Source organism: Caloenas nicobarica, chromosome 4 (genome assembly GCF_036013445.1).
Source record: "Caloenas nicobarica isolate bCalNic1 chromosome 4, bCalNic1.hap1, whole genome shotgun sequence".
Taxonomy (NCBI): domain Eukaryota; kingdom Metazoa; phylum Chordata; class Aves; order Columbiformes; family Columbidae; genus Caloenas; species Caloenas nicobarica.
The window spans coordinates 54,885,400-54,899,571 of record NC_088248.1 but is presented as its reverse complement, the minus strand read 5'-3'; the positions used below and the strand labels follow the sequence as shown (position 1 = coordinate 54,899,571).

The following is a 14,172-nucleotide window of genomic DNA, read 5'->3' as shown; positions in this document are numbered from 1 at the left end:
ACATGAGCTGGTAATGTGCGCTTGTAGCCCAGAAAGCCAACCGTATCCTGGGCTGTATTAAAAGAAGCATTGCCAGTAGCTCAAGGGAGGTGATTCTTCTCTGCTCTGCTCCCGTGAGAGCCCACCTGGAATACTGCGCTCAGCTCTGGGGCCCCCAAAATAAGAGGGACATGGACCTGTTGAAGTGTGTTCAGAGAAGGGCCACTAAGATGATCAGAGGGCTGGAGCATCTTTTCTTTGAAGACAGGCTGAGAGAGTTGAGGTTGTTCAGTCTGGAGAAGAGAAGGCTCTGGAGAGACCTTATAGCAGCCTTCCAGTACCTAAAGGGGGCCTACAAGGAAGCTGGAGAGGGACTTTTTACAAGGGCTTGTAGTGACAGGACAAGGGGTAATGGCTTTAAACTGAAAGAGAGTAGATTTGGATTAGATATAAGGAAGAAATTCTTCATCACAAGGGTGGTGAGGCACTGGAACAGGCTCCCAGAGAAGCTGTGGATGCCCCATCCCTGGAAGTGTTCAAGGCCAGGCTGGATAGGGCTTTGAGCAACCTGGTGTGGTGGAAGGTATCCCTGCTCATGGCAGGGGGGTTGGAACTAGATGATCTCTAAGGTCCCTTCCAACCCAAACCATTCTGTCATTATTGTACAATGAAAGCAAGCAGCAGGGGTGCAAAAGTGAATGTACTTGGAAACACTTTTAAAATGGAGCTACACACACTAATTTTAGACCAAAGAAGTAGGTCACTCACTTAGCAATACAGAAAGTTCAAAGAAGCTGTATTGGACATGGTAGGGAATCAATTCTAGTTTATTCATCGCTAAAACCACTTACAGCAGACATGTCAAGCGTATATAAGCATATCTTTACTATTTACCAATACCTTTCTCAGTGGCTTAATTGATGGTCAAAATGGGTAGTAGATTGCAAGGCATTTCTACCCTTGTGCTCAAATCAGGGATTGATTTTTCTCAAATGGGGACTCCTATGATGTATTAGATCAGTTCTGTACAATGATACCTTCAAAATATCTTCGTTAACTTGGTATCAATAAAGCCAGATTCAGATTGTGTTTGTGTTGCACACATTGATGCCCTAATGTGAGATAACTGGCAAGCTTGATAAATGCAGCAGCCTAGAGCAGATACAACCTCTCAATTTCCTAAAATAAGTAGTTTATGAAGGTGCCACCCATTTGGTAAGGGTGTGCTGAATCAACAGATGTGCTCTGCAGTCACCACCTATAAAAACTTAAAGCCTTAATCAAGCATAAGCATTTTAGTGTTTTAACCTCACTAGGAGAAAGAGGAATAACCCATAAGACTGTAAGATATCTTCATTCAACAGAATGTATCACCACAATAGTTCTTCCCTCTTGGGGGAAAAAAGAGATGGAAAAAAGAAAATGCACTTCAGGAGACCTTTCTCTGTCAACGCCTACCACTCTTCTCTATTACCCAGACAGTAAAAGAAGGTAAGAGATAGCTATATCTTCATTATGGAGTCTAAACATCAGTGCCCTTAATCTGCTAGGGTCTCCACTTTTTAAAAAGAATACTGAAAATGAGCGAAAAAAAAAAAGGAAGGGATGGAGGAAAGGCTTTTTGCCTCAACACTAAGAAAGAATAATCTGGCAATGTAGTGACAAGACTAAAAGATGACTTAATTATGTTGCCTACAAGCACCTTTGCATAGAAAAATAAACCTGAGCATTAAGAAGTTTTTCAGTGAAGAGGTGATCAAGAACCAAGCTGTAACCAACCAAATTCCAAACAGAAGCAAGGCATACATTTTTGCCATTACAGTAACTGACCAGTGTGACAAACTGCCAAAGGAGGGGCGAATTTCCCATCTCTCAATGCATTCAGATGTGCTTCAGTCAAATACAGGTTATAGGTTAAAATACAAAAGCACCCAAGTTTAGATATAATGTTCTCCAACATACAGGAGACCACGGCAGATGATCTAATTATTCTTTTTGAGAATTAATTATAAAGATACCACACTAACTTTCATTAAATTATCTCAGAACCACTAGAACTGCACGACAGCAACAGAAGAAATTTTTAACTACACAAGCTCCCTGGATGATATGCCACGTCAACTGGAACAGCCTTTCTTAGTTCAAGGAACAGGTAAAAGCACTGATTGCTAAACAGTGCAAAGTAGTTTCTCTGGAGATGATCCTGACATCCAAAAGAAGGTATTTGAACCAGTAAAGTTGCAAAATAATATTTAACTGTAACTTGAAAGAATTTAGGAGTCAGAAACACATAGTAATGTCAGAGCAATTAATAGGGGAGTGTTTATATATGACTACAAGATATCAAAACATCATATAAGAGCCATCACCAATGAAACGAGGCTAACATTCTTTGTAGAGCACACAACCGAAAATAATCAGACAATGAATGGGGAAAATTAATCTGTCATATAACATCATAAATTTAAGAGGAGATGCGCTAGAAGGAATTTACCCCAAGGCATCTGAACTGTACATGACAAGTTACCTTAATGAGCTAAAATAAAGCAGAACACGTCACCAAGGAAAATGCCATCCAAGCTTTCAACAAAAGATCCCTTACAAGCTTTCTCACCTTCACGGGATGCTGAAAGGAATCATCCTTTATCTTTCCTTCCTCTAAGCCTGCAACAAGCTCTTTCATCAGCAAAGGACTGAAGACGAACCATCTACTTTGGGAGTACCACTAGGTTTTCCACAATAAAGATACTAAACTTGGTTTATTTTATTACTTAAAAAAACCCCAAACAGCTAACTAATCCCCCCTTGTGCAATTATTTTTTTGCTGGGAACCGGAAGAAACAGTGGATTTTATATGTGGGTGACCAGTAATAAACAAGTGAGAACCACTCTATACTACAGGGTGTTTCAAAAAGATGGACCCAGTTTCAAACCAAAGTGATTTCAAATTGGGTCCATCTTCTGAAAAACCCTGTATATGATGACTTTCACTTGTAAAATGACACTCTCACGTCTGTATTCCTCATTAAAACATTCTTGACTTAATAACTGTATTATTTGTAACAAAGCTTGAATGCATAAAGGACTAAATGTCAACTAAGCTCTGTAATCAGATCCTTAAGCTTATAAATATTTTGTGACCCTGTTTGAGATTGGGTAATAAGAGGCTAGTATTTTTATATAATATATCACGGAGCAGAATTCCTTGTCTCCACTGCGCGCTCTCAGGCAGCCTGTTGGTAAAACCGCTGTTCCAGAAGTGCAGTGTGCTTAGTGTGCTTCCTGCCCGCCTCCCGGTACTTGCAATTGTCTGATCTCATGTCAGCGGCCAACTTGTTCTGCCCAGCCCTGACCTCTTTGCTGTGAGTCACGCCAGCTCACCACCTTTTGCAAACACAGTTCTTCTACATACAATCTGTCACAGAAAACAGGAGGATCTGCTCTGTTCCTTTCCTCATGACCTGGAGAAAGGAAAAAAAAAGCTTGTAGTTTTATTTTATTTTACTTATTTTTCTGTGTGTTTTCCTGTTTACCACTACCTTGTTTTTCCTGGAATTTGTAGAGTAACTGGTAAGGCCACAGCAACTGGTAAGTCTACGATGTCAAATACCTGCAAGTAATTCTACTCTAGTTAAAATTACTGTGTTTTGGTTTGGCCATATTACTGCAAGCACAACATTTAAATTCACAGTGTTTGCAAACAGCTGAAAGATACACTTGGTAAATACACCAAAGCTCCCACTGATAACAGCTGAGAAGGTATATATTATGGCCTCTAGACTAAGCAAACTGATAGTATAATAAAGGAGAGAATTAGTAAAAGCGGACAAATACGATGTACTATCAAAAAGTCAATACGACATTTCCAGTGTAAAGAGGCACGGAGGCAACCATAAAGAGTACAACTGAAATTAAAATACTGTAGTCAGAGCTGGAATTACTATAATTCAGTAGCAAAGTGGAAGATAGTTTCTGGTGATTTAAAATAGAAATAAAAGCCCACCATTACCTTTTGACTTGAGCATCTATTCGAAATTGTAGGCAATGAAGCCATGTTGAAAAATATTTCTAGTCTCTAATGACTTAAAAAAATAGCATTCTCAGTTATAGTAATTATTGCAAATTGTTTCTTCTTTCATTATCTTCCCCAATCCCAGGCCTAGGGCTGTATATTATATTTTATACACCCTACTATCAAAAAAGCAATCTTTATGGCTATAATCTGATTTTTTTTTTGGTACCTGGAGACTCTTCTGTATTTTTGATTATTGCAGTGACTACACATTATTTCCCAATTCAGCAACACCTCTCCTGAGTAAATATCATGCAGCTGGTGAGCTCTGGGAGACAGAAATTATACTCTCTCTCCACTCTAATAATTACAAAACTGAATTCCTTTCTAGCATGAAGGCAAACAAGAAGTTTTGTCAATTTTCCATGTGCTGGATGTCCTCCAACGTGACTCCAATATAATGCGGATTAGAAAGATTGTCCATGTGCACATACTGGTGATCTCTATTCCTTGGTATAAAGGAGCATGTAAAAATATTTATAACTCCACTACTAAATCAGAGTCACTGCAGACTTATCATGAACTAAATCTGTCATCTTCAGCATCAAAACTCTAAGCCCACTAACTCTTATCTTTCCTGGATCCAGGCACTTTTAAAAAAGCAGGCTATCACACACACACAATACATACAATGGCTGAAGATTTCCTCTGCTAAGAATTATTTTTGCTGTGTTGCTATTTTCTTGAAGATTGAAGGTAAGAAATACTTGAAAGCAAAACACCTCACAGTACAGCAGACAAGTAACAAAATCTTTCCACATTACTTTCAAGAGAAACAAAACCCTATTCAGCTCCTCATTACTGTTTTTCAGCCAACTGCAATAACTCAAAGCACAATTGTCAAATATCTCTAACAAGCCATAAAATTAATTTTGTTTCTGAGTTGAGCCTGAGAGAAGTGTGGCAGAACAAATGAAAATATGTATAAAATTTAAAATAAAAATATAGAAAGAAAGCAAATGACTTGTTGTGCCTCTGCAGGCATTCTGAAAAATGATAAAGGGCTAAAATAGCAAAAGCCATACACAAAGCATCAATGATTCACTGATCCAAAGATAAAATGTCCATTTTTATTTTACCGTCAGAGACAGAAACCCTCTCTCCTACACTTTTCCCTGACCTCCTAAAGGAGCCAGGTTTCCATAAAAAGGATCTGTTCTCTTGCCCTTTTACCTGCAACTAAGCCATTTTAGTATCCATGTTTTCTTACTATACCTGACCCCTTCTGCAATTATTTTCTTCACAGCATGCCCCAAGTTTGGTTCTTCTGTATAACCATATCCACCTCCAAATGACCTCCGAGTATCCTCATCTAAAACAACCTGCACATTGGCCTTGTGTGGCGTAACACTCTTGCAATGCCGCACTTGAAGTCCTGTCTCAGAGAAACGATCCAGAAGCCAAGGGCCTGGCATAAGTATCCAGTGGAGGTGGTCTGCATTTTTTATGCAGGCATTTTAAATTGTCAGGGTTATAGAACTGTCAAAAATCAGCTAGAAGATTTCTAAGGAAACTTCCTTTACAAAGCAACTTCCTCTGTTCATACAAGGCTAAAAATAGGTTCTGTAAAAAAAGAAGAATCTTGTATACAAATTGATACTAATTAAAACATTCCAGTGATCTGTTCTCCTCTATTATTGTAATGTAGATAGTTCAAGTAAATATTCCCTCATAGAACTTAAGTCTGAAACACTACAACATTATACTTGGCTTTTTCATAATGGTAATTTTTAATCCCTTTTATTAACAACGCAAGAGAAACTCTCTCCCATCATCTCCTCCATGCTTACAGCTCCCTCCTACTTCTACCTAAATGAATACCAGCATTCCCATTGGCTTCAGTGGAGCAGGATCTAGTAGCTCTGCAAGGTCACAGATCTCTAGAGGACTACTGATGATCTTTTTCTACCAGGTCTCCTCCTGGGCATTGAGTTTTCAGGACAAAAGAAAACCAGCTGGCTGACTAGGCAGCAAAAGCAAACCAGCAGGGTATAAATGCGTGTCCTGCCAGGAGGAGCACAGCCACAGCAAAGTGTGGCTCCAATTACAGCTTCCTCCAACTAATTGTCCCAGTTCAGATCATCCATGTAGCTTTTCTAGGGAAAACAGCTGCAATGATTTTGATGGCTGGCTGATACAATACCCAAAGAGGGTTCCTAGACATAGCAACACTTTCAGAGTATAAAGCAATCCTCTCTACTCTCTTTCCTTATAATTCCAGGGGGCAGGGAGGAAAGCAGCTGATTTTGTACTTGAAAGAGTCAGCACGTCTCCCTGGACTTCCAGCTGTAGCCTAATGAGTTGGCAAGTGTATTTTTGCACTGCAACTTTTCTCAGGATAATTAACAAGATACAAGATGAACTCTTCAATGCAGATTAAGGTAAGCCAGTTCCTTTCCTCATGGAAAAGTCAGTGCCTAACCATGCACACAGATGTATGCAACTGGTTCTGTTCTTGTTGGTTTCAACAGAGACATCAAGACCAATAGGAGCTCCACAAGAGAATGCTCACCCAGCCACATCCCGCTCAAGGCATACTAGTGGGTAACTTTGCTACCGTCTCACAAATCATTTGGTATGTAAGTAAATTATGAATTAATTTTCTAGTGCCATCCATCTGGTACTTCTTACAAACGCTAATTTAATACAAAACAACTCCTGAAAAACAGAAGCAAAACCAAAGAAACTAAGAAATGCTGAGCCAGCCACTGAAGGATACTACAGCGACACGCCGAAATCAGGGGAGGAGCTTTTCAGTGGGGACAGGCTCAAAACTGAGAAGTGCTAAAGATCTTCCCGATGTTTCTTTTCAGATGGTGTCACAAGACTACTGGAGCACTAGTACATCCCTCCACCCCACAGCATGAGCCCACCACTGTGTGACCACCACAATGTTGTGAGCACTGCTGGGCCACTACCCTTTTCAGGCCAATGCAGACATTTGGACCTGCTCTCAGTGGGGCAGGAAATTCTTCTGGTGACTCTGCCAACAGTGCTGGCTCCTAGAGCAGCAAAGCAGGAGCCAGAGCATGAGAACTTAGAAGACGTATAACTATGATCAAAGCCCTTTCACAGCCAAGCATCACAACTCTTCTCTCACTGAGGTGTGTGAAAAAATTCACACCGCTCTAAAGAGTGGCAGGATCTAGTAGGAACCTAGTAGGAAACTTACTCTTTGTGGACAAGGCTAACCAAGGTTACAGGTATGCTTATGTGCATCAGTTCAACACAGAATGGTAAATCAGGGAAATACAGAAGATGACACAGATGCTTCTTTCAGTTTGGTTAAGGCTTGTCAGCATCAAGTACAGCTCCCAGAGGACAAGAACCCACACATTAAAACTCTCCACTGTCCAGTACTGTTCCCTACCTTCCTTTTCACGGCCAGTCCCCAAAGTGCGAGGAGAGAGATTTCAGGCTTTAAGGCTGTAAGGCTGATGTCAGTGATCAAAAGTGAATTCCCCAAGGGAGGTAAATAAGACCTACCACAATTAGAAAAAAGCTATTTACTTATTCCCATGCAGGTGGCTTAACATTTCTTCTGGGTAAAACACTTGAAAAGGAGTTAATTATGCACAGCCAGTCATGGACGAAAAAAGCAGTCCAGCTATTTTAGAATTCATTTACAGATATTTGATACAGAATGTTATTGCCAAACTCCAGCTGTCAGCATTTGGTCATCCTTTTGTTAAAAGAACTACATTTTTCTGAAAGAAATCTCTTGGAATACGAAAGCTAATTAAGAGAAGATGTCAATGACACAGAACATTGTCCAAGAATAATACCCTCTTTCTGCTAAGTAAATGCTTTAGCTTCAGTTTAACATTTATTTCTAGTGTAGGAGACTGCTACAATGGTATAGGACAACAAAATTATGGCTATTTAATCATTTTGTTTGACGTATGTTAATGCAAAAGGGTGGGCTATCCTCTGTAAAATTACTAACACATTCTGTTTCAACCAGTTCAAAGAGGAGACTGGGAGCCCTCTCCTGTGGTCTTCAGTAAAGCGAGAACTCTCATTGACTTTAACGGGATTTTCCACTTGACTAGTAAGTAGAAGAGCCAAGTCCTAAGCAAATTTGCTACTCTCCTCTTTTGCTTAGTATCTCTGGCATTACAGACTGCCCCACTGCTTGTGTTGACATTCCTCTTCCCATTCCCCAGCAACAATTGCCAGTCTCCTAAATCCAGCACCCCTGCAGCTGTACAAGTGATGCACTATTGCAGCATATACCAAATCTGAAATCCCTGCTGAGAGCACTTCTGCACCAGCACTGAGGACACGCATGCCAACCAGGGCTACAGGCTTGTGTTGCAATGTTTTGGCAGGCCTGACTCTGGACAAGTAGCTACACATGAAAGAGGAGCTGGCCTTCCAGGGAGCAGACTTTTGCAGGGAAACAGGAACAAAGGGTACTCCCTGCAGATGGAAAACTGGGGAGCTGAGCATCTCGCACCAGCCTCCCTATGGGAGTAGAACAGGGAAAATGACTTTGCTCTTGGTTACTCTGCCTATGAGATGTTTTGCACTTTTGGGCTTCATAATACAAAACTAATCATTTACTTTAAAACACCAAGCATTGCAAAAGAATATGTTCCTATAACAAACTATGTAACCTATCCATACAACATTAGGGCCACAAAGATGATGAAGGGAGTGGAGCATCTCCCTTATGAGGAAAGGCTGAGGGAGCTGGGTCTCTTTAGCTTGGAGAAGAGGAGACTGAGGGGTGACCTCATCAATGTTTATAAAGATATAAAGGGTGGGTGTCACGAGGATGGAGCCAGGCTCTTCTTGGTGACAACCAACAGTAAGACAAGGGGTAATGGGTTCAAGCTGGAACACAAGAGGTTCCACTTAAATTTGAGAAGAAACTTCTTCTCAGTGAGGGTGACGGAACACTGGAACAGGCTGCCCAGGGAGGTTGTGGATTCTCCTTCTCTGGAGACATTCAAAACCCGCCTGGACGCCTTCCTGTGTAACCTCACCTAGGTGTTCCTGCTCTGGCACGGGGATTGGACTAGATGATCTTTCGAGGTCCCTTCCAATCCCTAACATTCTGTGATTCTGTGAACATTTCTGCTCTTGTTCCAAGATTTATAAATCAAGATTATGATTAATATGTTCAAGTCTACCAAAGTAACTTGAAAGCTTAAAGCAGATCCAACTTTAAAGCTTTGCCAGCAAGGGTCAGGACTCAAATTCATGAGCAAACGACTGTGGTGTAACAAAGCCATAGCTCAGCAGCTGAGCTGTGGCAGGAGTCCCTGCACACGCTCTTAGCCCATGGGAACTGTGAGTGAATGTGACTTTGCTTAGCCTGTGAAAGAAAAAAGGTTAAGCTGAGACATTTCAGAGCTGCCCTGAGCTAACCGTGAGCACTCAGTTCCTGCAGCTCAGGTGGCCTGCAATAACTCATTATTTTGAAGTAATTTTTTGGAGGGTCAGTCATTCAGAAATTTTTAGACATTTCACCTCTTTGCAAAAATAAACATTAAAAAATTATCTTAACCCTTTACAAAATTGTACAGTTTCAAAACAAATAAAAATGAAAGTTTTTTCCACAATATTGAGCCAGCAAGCACAGCCCTAAAACATGAGCTATGAAGCTTTTTGAGACTTGTTTATCAAGAGTACAATGATTTAGATCATAAAATACCTTACTAAATACCTAAAATGGTAAAAATACACTATTCCTTAACATTACTCCAATCGCATACAAACACAAAATTATACCGCAACTCCTTGGAATATTTTCATTTTTTTTTTTCTCTGGGGATGACATATGTTTCTAATAACTTGCCACTGAGCAAACAGATTTAGCAGGGTAGCAGCATGCTGAGAAAGATAGCAGGATTTTCAATTTTCAGATGAAAGCAGCTCTATTCCCTGGCAGCCCTACTCCCAACCCCTTTAGGCCAGATCAAATTTTATCTGAAGCTAGTGGGTGCCTGTCTGTGACTTCAATGGAAATTGAATCAGGTTTTCTACATACCTGCAGTAAACAATTTGAAGCTTATCAATTAGAAGATTTTTAATCAGTACTTATACCAGAAGGAATCTGTAGCAATTAACAGGATTTCCAGGCTTGGTTATTTACATACATTTACCTAAAAGACGACCCAGTTTTTACCAGAGAATAACATCCATCTAATTCAACAGACTCACAGACTAGTTTCAACTATCAAAAGGAAAGTGCTATGTAAATTACGCAAGTCTCCCCTGCACCTACCAGCAACAGATTTTTACATCTATTACATTAATTTGCACAAGGAAAATCCACAGTACTATTTCACGAGATCAGGATTAGTTTGCGACACACATCTCACCTTTGGCTCCACGGTTTTCCTGCAGGAAAGAATGTATCTTTCATCTTTAGACACTTTTGTTCTATGTACTAAATTGAAACTGAAGCTTCTGACAATCTCCATGGCTCAAGAAAAGTCTATGTATAAGAATATTTCTATATTTCATTGAGGTCTCTGATAAAAGCTTTATCTAGCCTTTTCAAACAGGGGTGCTTAATGACAGGTGGTGTCTAATCAGTCTCATCTAGATATTAAAGTGATGAGCCCTTAACACGACCATAACCACTTGCACAAGAATTCTTGTTAAACTTGGGCCACTCACACAAGGAAGCTTTGTTTCACACTTGGTTTAGTCTAACTATTTGAAGAGCTAACACCTACTTTTCTTCACATCTTCATGTAATCTCACTGGGACAGCCATTCTTTAACTTTTTAATGCATGAAAACTCACAAAAACTATTTTATCAAGTTATCTAAAAATATTGCCTTGTTAAAAATAAAGCTTTTATGATTAAATAACGGCAAATATACAAACACATAGATGTGAATATATGAACAAAAAAGACCAAAGCTTTTACAAATAAAGCATTGCAGCTGCTTATATCATGTAAATGGTTGGTGCTGCATTTTTGTACAGCTTTTCTGTTCTTTCTGATAAAAATCTTTTCTTTCCTACGAGAGCTCAGTGCTTTGGATCTGACATTTATATAGAGGTTTTATAAAGTAAGAATGAAACTATATTTAGCTCCAGAAAGCCATGGTTTTTAATGCTCTGCATAAGCTACAGAAGAATCAGAAATAATCTTAATGAGGAAAACTTTTTATCAAGTGTAATTCTATCTGTTCCCACCCAAATGGGACTAATTTGTTCCATTATCTGTAAAAATATGAGCTAGACACTTTGACTAAAGCCTCTGAAGCATAGTTGTTCAATTAATAACCATGCTAATATACAACCACTCAATCATGCCAGAGGCTGCTCCCCGAGCATCTTCAAATCTTTCATGAAAAATCATATCGATCAGCACTAAGAGACCTTTTTCGTGCCCCAGCCATTACCATGGAATAGGTGATGGGATGAAAACAGGAGGATAGGACTACATTTCTCCATTGTTCTGCTACTAAAGTCCAGCAGAAATAGGACTAACACGGCTAACAGAGACTGATACTGTGCCCCTGACTGTATTTCTTCATAATGAGGAGCTAAGGAGTCTTTCTTCAAATGAGGCTCCTTGGGACCTGGGTAAGCTAGCTCTTGGTGAGCCAAGGCATACAAGGTAAAGCAGCTGTTTGATGACATTTTTTTTTTATTTATTTTTTTTTTTTTAACCTGAAGAAGGACTGCAAGATTTGCCTCTGTGGTATAACCTTACCAACTTTTCTCTGCTTCCACTAATAGATCAATTAATACACTGAATCTATATCCTAGGAAGTAAAACAGAAATACGCTTAACATCAAGTGTAATAGCATGTATGTAAGTGCATGTATGCAAAGCATGTATGTAACAGCATGTACACAAAGCAGTCTCACAGGCTCTCTGATGTGCTTCCCAAGCAGAATATGGACAGATTACATCAATTTTTCTAAATATAAATGCATCTGCCAAAATATTTTAGTATTTGTTGTGATGAGTAATCTGATAAGTGTTCAAAACCATACAGAGTAAGAATCTGATACTTGGTATTGTCAGGGCACTGTACACATTCTCTATTCATACGCACTTTTTAGAAGAGAAAGAGAATCTTGCTACTTTCATTGTACTAGCCCTGGGAAGACTTGTGATGCTGTGAGGTCAAATTCTGCTATGATGAACTTCAGCAGAGACAAAATTTGACCTTTAAGAATGTATGTCAAGTATCTAAAATACCTATGAGGGAAAATTCCGAAACAAGAACACAGACTTTGTTTTATTACACATCTGTTATGCAAATAACATTCACACATCACTAATTCTGAAGTCTAAATATATGAAAGTAGAAAACGGGAAATTAATAACAAAACAAGAAGTCAGTTAGAAACTAACTTTCTCTAAAACCAAATACCGACCTTTTGAGAACAGGTACAATAGTTAAAAAGCTATTAAAAGTATAAAGCATTTTCAAATTGTTTTTAAAGAAGTAGTCTACATAAAAACAAGTGTGTTATTCTTATTTCTCCCTTAGAACAAGGGAAGAACATGGACTGCAGAATGTTGCCCATGTAACAGGGCTATGCACTTCAGACTTAGCGGTCTTGACTGCGGTTTGGGTAAGGTGCTGCAAAACCGTTACAATGTGCACAGTAGAAGGAATTTCATTGAACCATGTTCATTATATTTGTTTCTATAGTCAAGAAAATAATATCAAGCTACGTTAAAGTAAAATCCACCCAGAGACATAGAATGGCTGCTACCGTTACCTCAGTTCTAAAGCAGAACCTCCCCCTTATGCTCCTGAGCAGGTCAGGGACATCCCCACCTGCCAGAGAAGCAAACACAACAATACTTTGTGGAATGACCAATAATACATCCAGTACGGCTTTGCGCTTGTTTAGCACCGTATACAACATGATCTTAAACCACGTAAAATATGGAATTCTATACCACTCTGGAGTCAGGCAAAAATTGTAAATCTCGTATTTTATGAAACGAGGCAAAAGAACCAAAGAGGTTGGACTCACCCACCTCAGTGGCAGCGGAAGGAACGGCACTAGGGCTGAACTGACTAATGTACTGCTAACATTACAACTACTTCTATTTTGCCAAATGCTTCTACCATTTCAAGCCACACTGTCAGAGATAGGGTCACTTTTCTAAATCAGTGATCGACATCAATAGCTTGATTTCTTTCATCTCGACAGGTCACAGGAATTAGATGGAATTATCAAGGATAATTCTCTCACTGTATATAACAAGAAATCAAAAGTAAGACATTTCTTTTTTTTCTCATTTTGATTTTTTTGAGCTGATGTCTGCTTTTGGAAAGTAACAGAAATGAGCAAAGGTGGATAGCACTCTAATAGTGAAGCATGCAAAGACTTCTAAGATGTAACTCACTAATGCTCACTGCAGATATGTACCATCCTCAGTACACACATTAATAACATTAACATAGTAAGTTGTTAAGACCAAAAAAGTTAAATGTCCTCACCTCTAAAAACTGCAATTCTGAAGATTGAGTAGACAAACAAGTGTTTGCCAGGAAACTAAAGTTTTTGATGCAGGTCATGCACCACATGCACATAGGAGCAGTGGTCAGCTGAGGCCTCAAAACTGCCATGGAAGGCAGCACCTGAGCAGTAGGGCAGGACTCTGGGGAATCTGGAGTGGTGACAGCTGCAATGAAATGACCACAGACAATACCTCCTGGTCTCCAAGGCCAATATACCCCTTCCCCACTGTAACGCACTACGAGTCACATCTTGGAGCACACATATGAAGAGTTCCTGGCAGGAATCCTATCTTTCATAAATTAATGGCAGCACGACACTGTCCTTTTCCTGAGATTATCTATCAGCAGGCATTGTCCAATTTCACCCACTTCAGTGGCACATGCTTTTCAAAAAGTGGGGAACAGCCTGGGAGCACATACCCTGGTGTCAGCATGCCACTTCCAGCTTTTTTAGAGAAAGAAAACTAAAACTCTTTGGCTCAAAGTATCAGACTGAGATCTCTAAAAAAAAAAAAAAAAAAAAAAAAAAGCGATACATTGGACTAAAAACACCAACAACCAGAAAAACCCGAATCAGACCAGCCGTGAAGCAGACGAGTAGACGTTTCACAGTTCGAAAAAGAGCTGCCTAATAACGAGCGGAACGGCTCCGGCTCTGCT

At 39.7% G+C, this 14,172-nt stretch overlaps 1 protein-coding gene across 1 annotated transcript in view; it reads right to left on the bottom strand.

Annotated features, from left to right (window-relative positions):
• The window catches only part of SMIM14 (small integral membrane protein 14), a 42,816-nt gene that overhangs the window by 28,203 nt on the left and 441 nt on the right, over nt 1-14,172 (bottom strand). The gene's annotated exons all lie outside the window — the stretch shown is intronic.